This window comes from Rhinopithecus roxellana, chromosome 20 (assembly GCF_007565055.1).
Source record: "Rhinopithecus roxellana isolate Shanxi Qingling chromosome 20, ASM756505v1, whole genome shotgun sequence".
NCBI classification, from domain to species: Eukaryota; Metazoa; Chordata; class Mammalia; order Primates; family Cercopithecidae; genus Rhinopithecus; species Rhinopithecus roxellana.
Genome location: NC_044568.1, coordinates 8,678,290 through 8,688,704, shown reverse-complemented (window position 1 = coordinate 8,688,704; position 10,415 = coordinate 8,678,290). Strand labels below are relative to the sequence as shown.

Genomic DNA, 10,415 nt, shown 5'->3' with positions numbered 1-10,415 from the left:
AGATCATGTCAACACCCAATAAACATCAGCTCTGATCATGCTATGATACGACTCCTGCCTCTCACCTTTGCATTGCATTATACCCGTGTTTCTCAAACCTTAGTGTGCACTGGAGGCCTTGCTTTTGTTTTTGTTTTTGTTTTCTTGGAGACCAAGAGTCTTGCTCTGTCACCCAGGCTGGAGTACAGTGGCATGATCATGGCTCACTGCAGCCTCAACCTCCTGGCTCAAGGGATCCTCCTGCCTCAGTCAGTCCCCTGAGTATCTAAGACTGCAGGCATGCACCACCATACCTGGCTAATTTTTATATTTTTGAGAGAGATGGGGTTTCACCATGTTGTCCAGGCTGGTCTTGTACTCCAGAGCTCAAGTGATCCACCCACCTTGACCTCCCAAAGTGCCAGGATTACAAGTGTGAGCCACTGCGCCCGGCCCTGCCTGGCTAATTTTTAAATGTTTTCTGTAGAGACGAGGTCTTGCTATGTTGCTGAGGCTGGACTGGAACTACTGGCCTCAAGCAATCCAACTGCCTCAGCCTCCCAAAGAGCTGGGATTATTCATGAGTCACCACACCCAGCCACAATATTTTATTTATCCATTTGTTAGTTGATGGATATTTGGGTTTCAATTTTTTGACTTACTATGAATCATGCTGCTATAAATGTTTATATAAAGTTTTTGTGTGGACACATGTTTTCCATTTCTCTTGGATAATATCAAGGAGTGGAATTGCTGGGTCGATGGTAATTTTGTTTGATCCTTTGAGGAACTACCCTACTGTTTCCCAAAGTGGCTGCAATTTTACATTCCACTGGCAGTGTACGAGGACTCTAATTTATCCATGTCCCCACCAATACTTGCTCTTTTCCATTTTTTTCCCACCGCAACCTCCGTCTCCCTGGTTCAAGCGATTCCCCTGCCTTTTTTTTTTTCTCTTTTTGAAACAGTCTGCTCTGCTGCCCAGGCTGGAGTGCAGTGGTGTTATCTTGGCTCACTGCAACCTCAGTCTCCCAAGTTCAAGTGATTCTCCCACCTTAGCCTCCCAAGTAGCTGGGATTACAGGCATGCGCCACTACACCCGGCTAATTCTTGTTTTTTGTTTTTTCAGATGAAGTCTTGCTCTGTCGCCAGGCTGGAGTACAGTGGCACAATCTGTGCTTACTGCAGCCTCTGCTCCCGGGTTCAAGCTATTCTCCTGCCTCAGCCTCCTCAGTAGCTGGGACTACAGGCACACACCACCACACCTGGCTAATTTTTGTATTTTTTATGGAGACGGGATTTCGCCATGTTGGCCAGGCTGGTCTCAACTCCTAAACTTAGATGATCCGTCATCCTCGGCCTCCCAGAGTGCTGGGATTACAGGCATGAGCCACCGTGCCCAGCTTCTCTTCTGTTTTTTGTTTTGTTTTGTTTTGGTTGGCTGGTTTGGGTTTTATTATCGCCTTTCTAGTGAGTGTAAAGTGGTACCTCATTGTGGTTTTGATTTGCATGTCCCTGGTGACTAATGATGCTGAGCATCTTTCCATGTCCTTATTGACCGTACATATAGTTCTTTGAGAAATGTCTACTCAGATCTTTGCCCATTTTTAAATGGGATTGTTTGTCTTTTTTTATTGAAGAGCCAGAGATCTGAAGTCTTTTTGAGTTGTGAGATTTCTTCATATATTCTAGACAGAAGTCCTTTATAAGATATATGATTTGCAAATATTTTCTCCCATTCTGTGTTGTCTTTTTACTTTTTTGATATTGTCTTTTGGTACGGAAAGACACTTACTTTGATGAAGTCCAATTTATCTATTTTTTGTTTGGTTGCTTGTGCTTCTGGTAACATACCTAAGTGGGAGCCAGGTGTAGTGGCTCATGCCTGTAATCCCAGCACTTTGGGAGGCCAAGGTGGGAGGTTTGCTTGAGACCAGGAGTTCGAGACCAGCATGAGCAACATAGCAAGGTTCCATCTCTGTAAAACATTTAAAAAATGATAAAATGAGGCTGGATGTGGTGGCTCACACCTATAATCCCAACATTCTGGGAGGCGAGAGGACAACTTGGGTCAGGAGTTCAAGACCAGTCTGGGCAACATGGCAAAAACCTGTTTCTACCAAAAAATAAAATAATAATAATTATCCAGGCAAGGTATGCCTATAGTCCCAGCTACTTAGGAGGCTGAGGCAGGAGAATTGCTTGAGCCTGAAAGGTGGAGCTTGCTTTGAGCTGAGATTGAACCATTGCACTCCAGCCTGGGTGACAGGAATGAAACCCTATCTCAAAAAATAAAATAAAATAAATAAAATAAGCCGGGTGTTGTCCTGCATACGTGACTCCCAGTTACTCAGGAGGCTGAAGTGGAAGGATCACTTGGGCCCAGGAATTCGAGGCTGCAATGAGCTATGATCATACCAATGCACCCCAACCTGGGCACAGAGAAAGACCCTATGTCTTAAAAAACAAAGAGGGGCCGGGCATGGTGGCTCACACCTGTAATCCCAGCACTTTGGGAGGCCGAGGCAGACGGATCACAAGGTCAGGAGATCGAGACCATCCTGGCTAACACGGTGAAACCCGATCTCTACTAAAAATACAAAAAAATGAGCCAGGCGTAGTGGCAGGCGCCTGTAGTCCCAGCTACTCAGGAGGCTGAGGCAGGAGAATGGTGTGAACCTGGGAGGCAGACAGAGGGAGACTCCACCAAAAAAAAAAAAAAAAAAAAAAAAAAAAAAAAAACAAAGAAACAAACCCCACAAACATCTAAGAAACTGTTGCCAAATGCAAGGTCATGAGGATTTACTCCTGTATTTTCTTTTTTCTTTCTTTCAGTGGGGTAGTACTACCCCCTAGGGTCATTTTGGAAGCTTGTTTGTGGGGGCTTTGATCTCACTGTGAATATGACAGTGTGCTTAAAGGGAGAGAGCAAAGCCATCCTGCCATGCATGGTATGGTCCTGGATGAAGAGAGATTCTTCTACGTTTTAGTGGTTTTTTAATATACCCCCCCCCCCGCCCCGGACATCCAACAATATGTGCTAAGAATCTAACTTCCTTTTACATTACATATGAACCCAAAGGTTTTTTTTCTTTCAATATGGAGTCTTGCTCAGTCTCTCAAGCTGGAGCGCAATAGCACAATCTCAGCTCACCACAACCTCCGCCTCCCAGGTTCAAGCAATTCTCCTGCCCCTGCCTCTTGAATAGCTGGGATTACAGGCATGCACCACCACACCTGGCTAATTTTTGTATTTTTAGTAAAGAAGGGGGTTTCACCATGTTGGCCAGGCTGGTCTCAAACTCCTGACCTCAGGTGATCCACCCACCTCAGCCTCCCAAAGTGCTGGGATTACAGGCGTGAGCCACTGTGCCCAGTCTAAACCCAAAGTATTTCTTACTTGGTTTTAATATACATTGAATTTTTCAAGAATTCAACTATCATGTATTAGTATGAACTAAATGTTTGTGTTCTCCTGCCAAACGCATATGTTGAAGCCCCAATGTGATAGTATTTGAAGGTGAGAAGGTGAGGATCTTGGAAGGTAATTGGGGCTAGATTATGTCATGAGGGTGGGAGACTTCATGATGGCCCTTGCAGAAAGAGAACGAGACAAGTAATCTCTTTCTCCACCAAGTGGCGATACAGCAAGAAGGCAGCTGTCAGCAAACCAGGAACAGAGCCCTCACCAGACACCAAATCAATTTTGCCAGCACCTTGATCTTGGACTTCCCAGCCTCCAGAACTGTGAAAAATAAATATTGTTTTTTAAGCCACCCTGTTTATGGTATTTTGTTATAGCAGCCTGAGCTGACTAAAATCTCAGGTCATTGAAGGAAGATGTATTTTGCTTCACTGGGATCTTTACCAAGAGTTGTTCGCTGTACTTGGACAATTCCTTTACTGAAGGCAACACACATAGTAAAGTCCATTACTTACCAGCTGCACTGCAGTGCCTCAGTCACCATGATTCTAAGTATAAAAATGGTAAGCATAGGCCAGGTGCAGTATCTCACGGCTGTAATTTCACCAGTCTGGGAGGCTGAGGCACTTGACATCAGGAGTTCGATTCCAGCCTGGCCAACATGATGAAACCCTGTCTCTACTAAAGATACAAAAATTAGCTGAACGTGATGGTGGGTGCCTATAATCCCAGCTACTTGGGAGTCTGAGGCAGGAGAATCACTTGACCCAGGAGGCAGAGGTTGCAGCGAGCTGAGATAGTGCCATTGCACTCCAGCCTGGGCATCAAGAGTGAAACTCCATCTCAAAAAAAAAAAAAAAAAAAAGAAAAAATCTAGCTACTAGCTATATGCTATTTCAAGATGTGTATAAATATCATTATACAAAAATATTGAAAAGCAATTAATAAAAAACATCAGGCCAATACCAACTAAAATGAAGTTGGAAAAAGCTACATTAATATCAGAAAAAATAGACTTTCACACGAAAAGTATTACTGCAGATGAACAGTGTCATCTCATAATAATAAAATAGTCTCAGCCTGGCCAACATGGCGAAACCCCATCTCTACTAAAAAATACAAAAATTGGCTGGGTGTGGTGCCACATGCCTGTAATCCCAGCTACTTGGAAGGCTGAGGCAGGAGAATCGCTTGAACCTAGGAGGTGGAGGTTACTGTGAGCTGAGATCATGCCAGTGCACTCCAGCCTGGGTGACAGAGCAAGACTCCATCTCAAAAAATAAATAAATAAATAAATAATAAAATATTCAATTCAACAGGGATGTATAACAAAAACTACTCTGAAGACTATACTTTCAGGGATCATTTCTATAGTTTATTACTAGAGAAGTTTCTCTGAACGTGTAGAGCACCGGAAACCACGAGGAGGAAGCGCAGTGTTTGTCTCCTGAGCGTGAAGCTGGCGTTTGGTATCGCTTCGTTTGCGACTGCCTTTTGCCATTGATGATCCTTCTTTTCTTCCTTTGGGAGAATAGGAGGGAGAGAACGCAGTCTGAGTGGCTCCGGCGTTATTATTCGCGTACTAAAAGTAGTTTGTGTGTTAATTAGTCAGCGTTTTTTCTTATTAATTATAGCTTAAGGCAATGCTCGTTATTTTTTTTGTTTTTGGAGACTCGTGGAGTGTGTATATGTGCTGTGTTGTTGTCTTTTTTGAGTCGGGGCATTGTTCTGTCATCTTAGGCTGGAGTGCAATGGCCCATTTTCGGGTCATTGCAGCTTCCATCTTTTAAGCATTTCTCGTGCTTCTGTCTTCCGAGTAGCTGGGACTGCAGGTTCGCCTCCAGGCCCCGCTAGTTTTTGTATATTTAGTAGAGTGGCGATTTCATATTGTTGGTCAGGGTGGGTTAAAAAAAAAAAAAGAAAAAAAGAAAAAAAAAACTACTCTGTACCTAATAATAAAAGTTTAAAACATATGATGTAAATATTGAAAAAAATGTTGATACAAGCTTTATTTATAATGTGGCCAGGTATGGTGGCTCACACCTGTAATCCCAGCACTTTAGGAGGCCAGGGTGGGAGTATCACCTGAGATCAGGATTTCGAGACCAGCCTGGCCTGGTCTCTACTAAACATGATGAAACCTCGTCTCTACTAAAAATACAAAAATTAGCCAGGCATGATGGTGCATGCCTGTAATCTGAGCTAATCGGGAGGCACCAGAACCTCTTGAACCCGGGAGGCGGAGGTTGCAGTGAGCCAAGATTGTGCCGCTGCACTTCATCACGGAGAACACAGTGAGACTCTATAAAAAAAAAAACAAAAAACAAAAAACAGGAGAATGAATACATTGTGGTATCATCATTCAGTTGAAAACCATTCAGGAATTTAAAAAGAATGACTGCACCAGGCGCGGTGGCTCACGCCTCTGATTCCAGCACCTTTGGGAGGCCGAGGTGGGCAGATCACCTGAGGTCAGGAGTTCGAGACCAATCTGACCAAAATGGAGCAACCCCGTCTCTACTAAAAATGTAAAATTAGCCAGGTGTGGTGGTGCATGCCTGTGACCCCCGCTACTTGTGAGGCTGAAGCAGGAGAATCACTTGAGGCAGGGTTGCAGCGAGCCAAGATCGCGCCATTGCACTCCAACCTGGACAACAAGAGCAAAACTCTGTCTCAACAAACAAACAAATAAACAAGAATGTCCTACCATACTGGTGCACTTCACACGGATGAATCTCATAAGTATTATGGTCAGCAAAAGAAGCCAGGTACAAAAGAGGATATGCCTTACGATTCTGTTTATATGAAGCTCAAGAACCAGCAAAACTGGCCAGGTGCAGTGGCTCACGCTTGTAATCCCAGTGCTTTGGGAGGCTGAGTCAGGGTGATTGCTTGAGGCCAGGAGTTCGAGACCAGTCTGGGAACATAGTAAGGCCCCTATCTCTACAAAAAACAAAAACCCCACAAAAAACATTAGCTGAACTTGGTGGTGTACACCTGTAGTCCCTGCTACTTGGGAGGCTGAGCTAGGAGGATCCCTTAAACCCAGGAGTTCAAGGCTGGTGAGCTGGGATCTCGCAATTGCACACCAGCCTGGGCAAGAAAGTGAGATCTTGTCACTAGTAAAAAAAAAAATCAAAAAACAGGCAAAACTAATAGAAGATGATAGACACTAAACCAGTGATTGATTAGTGCAGTTGGTTCATTTAGCTATATGTATGTTGTCTTTCAATAATTACAATAATAGGCAGGGTGTGTGGCTCATGCCTGTAATCCCAGCATCTTAGGAGGCTGAGGCAGGCAGAGCACTTGAGGCTAGGGGTTTGAGACCAGCCTGGCCAACATGGTGAAACCCTGTCTCTACTAAAAATATAAACATTAGTTGGGTGTGGTGGTGCATGCCTGTAATCCCAGCTACTCCAGTGGCTGAGACAGGAAAATTGCTTGAGCCTCGGAGGCGGAGGTTGCAGTGAGCAGAAATCGTGCCACTGCACTCACACCTGGGTGACAGAGCAAGGTTCTGTTTCCAAACAAAAAATTTATAATAATAATGAAAACACATTATTGAACATGTACTATGTGAAATGCACTGAGGGGGATACTAAGACATTCCTGTCTTTAAGGTACTCGAGGTTTATTTGAGAAAATTAAATACAAAGCAAAATACAATAAAATTGTGTGTGTCAGAAAGTTATGTTATCTGTGAATTTCAGTCTTTTTTTTTTTTTGAGACGAAGTCTCCCTCTGTCACCAGGCTGGAGTGTAGTGGCGTGATCTCGGCTCACTGCAACCTCCGCCTCCCAGGTTCAAGCGATTCTCCTGCCTCAGCCTCCTGACTAGCTGAGACTACAGGCACGTGCCACCATGCCCAGCTAATTTTTGTATTTTTGGTAGAGACGGGGTTTCACCATGTTGGCCAAGATGGTCTCGATCTCTTGACCTCATGATCTGCCCACCTCAGCCTCCCAAAGTGCTGGGATTACAGGCATGAGCCACTATGCCCAGCCCGAATGTCTTTTGAGATATTTATTTTAGAAAGGGGATATTGAAGCCAGGAGCATTGGCTCACACATGTAATTCCAACACTTTGGGAGGCCAAGGTAGGAGGATCACTTGAGCCCAGGAGTTTGAGACCACCCTGGACAACATAGCGAGACTCCATCTCTAAAAATATAAAAATAAATGAGTATCATCCAGGCACGGTGGCTCACGTCTGTAATCCCAGCACTTTGGGAGGCCAAGGCGGGTGGATCAGTCGAGCTCAGGAGTTCAAGACCAGTCTGACCAACATGGTGAAACTCTTGTCTCTACTAAAAATACAAAAATTAGTCGGACATGGTGGCACATGCCTGTAATTCCAGCTACTCACAAGGCTGAGGCAGGAGAACCATTTGAACCCAGGAGGTGGAGGGTGCAGTGAGCCGAGATCACACCACTGCACTCCAGCCTGGGCAACAGAGCGAAACTCTGTCTCAGGGTTCACTGCACATCTGTAAATCCACAAATATCTTTTTTATTTTTTTGAGATGGAATTTTGCTCTTCTTGCCCAGACTGGAGTGCAATGGTGTTATCTTGGCTCACTTCAACCTCTGCCTCATGGGTTCAAGCAATTCTCCTGCCTCAGCCTCCTGAGTAGCTGGGATTACAGGCGCCCACCACCACATCCAGCTCATATTTGTATTTTTAGTAAAGAAGGGGTTTCACCATGTTGTCCAAGCTCGTCTAGAACTCCTGACCTCAGGTGATCCGCCCACCTCGGCCTCCCAAAATGCTGGGATTACGGGCGTGAGCCACCGCGCCTGGCTCTCTTTACTTTAAAATACTATGTGTACATTATTACAAAATGTAAATGGTACAACAGAATACACAGGAAGAAAAAGAATATGCAGGAAAAAATGTTTCTTTCCCGCCCTGATCTCCGGTTCATCAGCTTTTCTCTGTAAAAGCAAACACAATTGTCAGTTTATAGCGTTATTTTCCAGATGTCGCTTTGTGCCCTCTCTCTCCGTATCTCTGTGTGTATACACACACACACACACACACACACACACACACACACACAATTAACCCTTGAACCATGTGCAGGTTTATGTATATGTGGATTTTATTCAATAAATACAGTCAATCCTCCATACAGGTGGGTTCCACATCTGGAACCAAATGCCAATCAAAAATAACAGTATTTATTGGATTTGAAACCCGTGTATACCAAGGGCCCACATTTTGTAACCATGGGTTCCACAGGGGCAACTATGGGACTTGAGTATGGACAGATTTTGGTATCTCCCGGGAGTACTGGAACCAATCCCCTGAGGATACCAAGGAATGAGTAGATAGAGATAGAGAGAGAAAGGATATAGATAGATGTGTGTATTGTGTGTGTATATACAAATTGTATAGATCAGGGGGTGTGCGTGTGTGTGTGTGTGTGTCTACCTGGAACATATCTATCCCTACCAGTGTTTCCTGCATCTTATTTCATTATTCATACATCTTGCAGCTCATTCTGTATCAGTGCATATCGCTCTGTCTCATTCTTTTTGTTTGTTTCAATTTCTGTGGAGAGAAGAGATGGGAGGAGGGGAAAGAGAGAGACAGAAGAGAGGGAAGGAGGAGGACGGAGGAGGGAAAACAAGGGTTACAGCTAGGGTGTGTGCAGAGGCATTGCCATATTTTAACCCTAACAGACCAGCCACTGAATGTGCCCTGAACTTTAGTGCCTCCAGGATTTTGCCGATACTGTTCCCTCTACCGAAAATGGCCTCCTTCTTTCCTCTCAATCTGCTAATTCCCGCTATTCTTTCAGGAGAGTATCGTCCCTCCAGTGCTAAAGAGAGCTAGACATGCAGCAAATGCTGAATGTATGAAACTGAAACGGGAAAAGTTCCTTCCCCATCCCCCTCGCAGGGCATGTGATGGGGGTGTGGTTGCTTCTTCAGTGCTCTGCTGCTCAATCCTCTAGGGGGAGCAAGCAGACGGGCAGGCTGTGGGGCTGTGACCCCACGGCAGTGTCTACGGGTGAAAGCTTACAGCTCTGAAGCCCCAGGGGGCGTGTGTTACAGGGTGCTCTTTTAGTTTTGCCGTTTGTAGGATCCATAGGCAGCTTGTGTTAATAAGCTCAATTAGACCCCCTGCCGAGGGCTTTCTGTATCCCAGTATTCTTGCCTTGGTGTACCGGAAGAATCAGATCACACGTGGGCTTGGAGAATGAGTGCAAGGCTTTATTAAATGGAAGTAGCTTTCAGCAGATGGGTGAGCCAGAGGGAGATGGAGTGGGAAGGTGGTATTCCCCTTGAGTCAGGCCACTCAGCAGCTCTCCTTCCACCTTCTGGCCAAACTCTACATCATTCGGCTGGTGGATGGCCTGCTGGCCTGCCCATACCTGTCAGTGCACTTTTATGCTGTCCAGCTGCTTGTGTGAGTGCCCACTAGGGTCTTGGTTTGTGTGTGTGTGTGTGTGTGTGTGTGTGTGTGTGTGTGTGTGTTTTGAGACGAAGTCTTGCTCTGTCACCCAGGCTGGAGTGCAGTGGTGCAATCCCGGTTCATTGCAACCTCCGCCTCCTGGGTTCAATCAATTATCTGCCTCAGCCTCCCAAGAAGCTGGGATTACAGGCGCCTGCCACCACGCTCAGCTAATGTTTTGTACTTTTAGTAGAGACGGGGTTTCACCATCTTGGCCAGGCTGGTCTCGATCCTCTGACCTCAGGTGATCCACCCACCTCAGCCTCCCAAAGTGCTGGGATTGTAGGCATGAACCACTGCAACCAGCCTTGTTTTTTTTTGTTTTGTTTTGTTTTTGGTTTTTTTGAGACGGAGTCTCACTCTGTCGCCAGGCCGGAGTGCAGGGGCACAATCTTGGCTCACTGCAACTTTTGCCTCCTGGATTCAAGTGATTCCCGTACCTCAGTCTTTCAAGTGCCTTCCAAGTAGGCACGCGCCACCACACCCAGCTAATTTTCAAATTTTTAGTAGAGACAGGGTTTCACCCTGTTTGGCCAGGCTGGTCTCGAA

General features: G+C 45.3%; 1 non-coding gene across 1 annotated transcript; it reads left to right on the top strand.

The window, feature by feature from the left end:
• The first annotated feature begins 4,746 nt into the window (after positions 1-4,746).
• On the top strand, positions 4,747-4,964 carry LOC115895383. Its single transcript, XR_004055581.1, has one exon. It is a non-coding gene; the product is annotated as a small nucleolar RNA U3 (small nucleolar RNA).
• Positions 4,965-10,415: the final 5,451 nt, after the last annotated feature.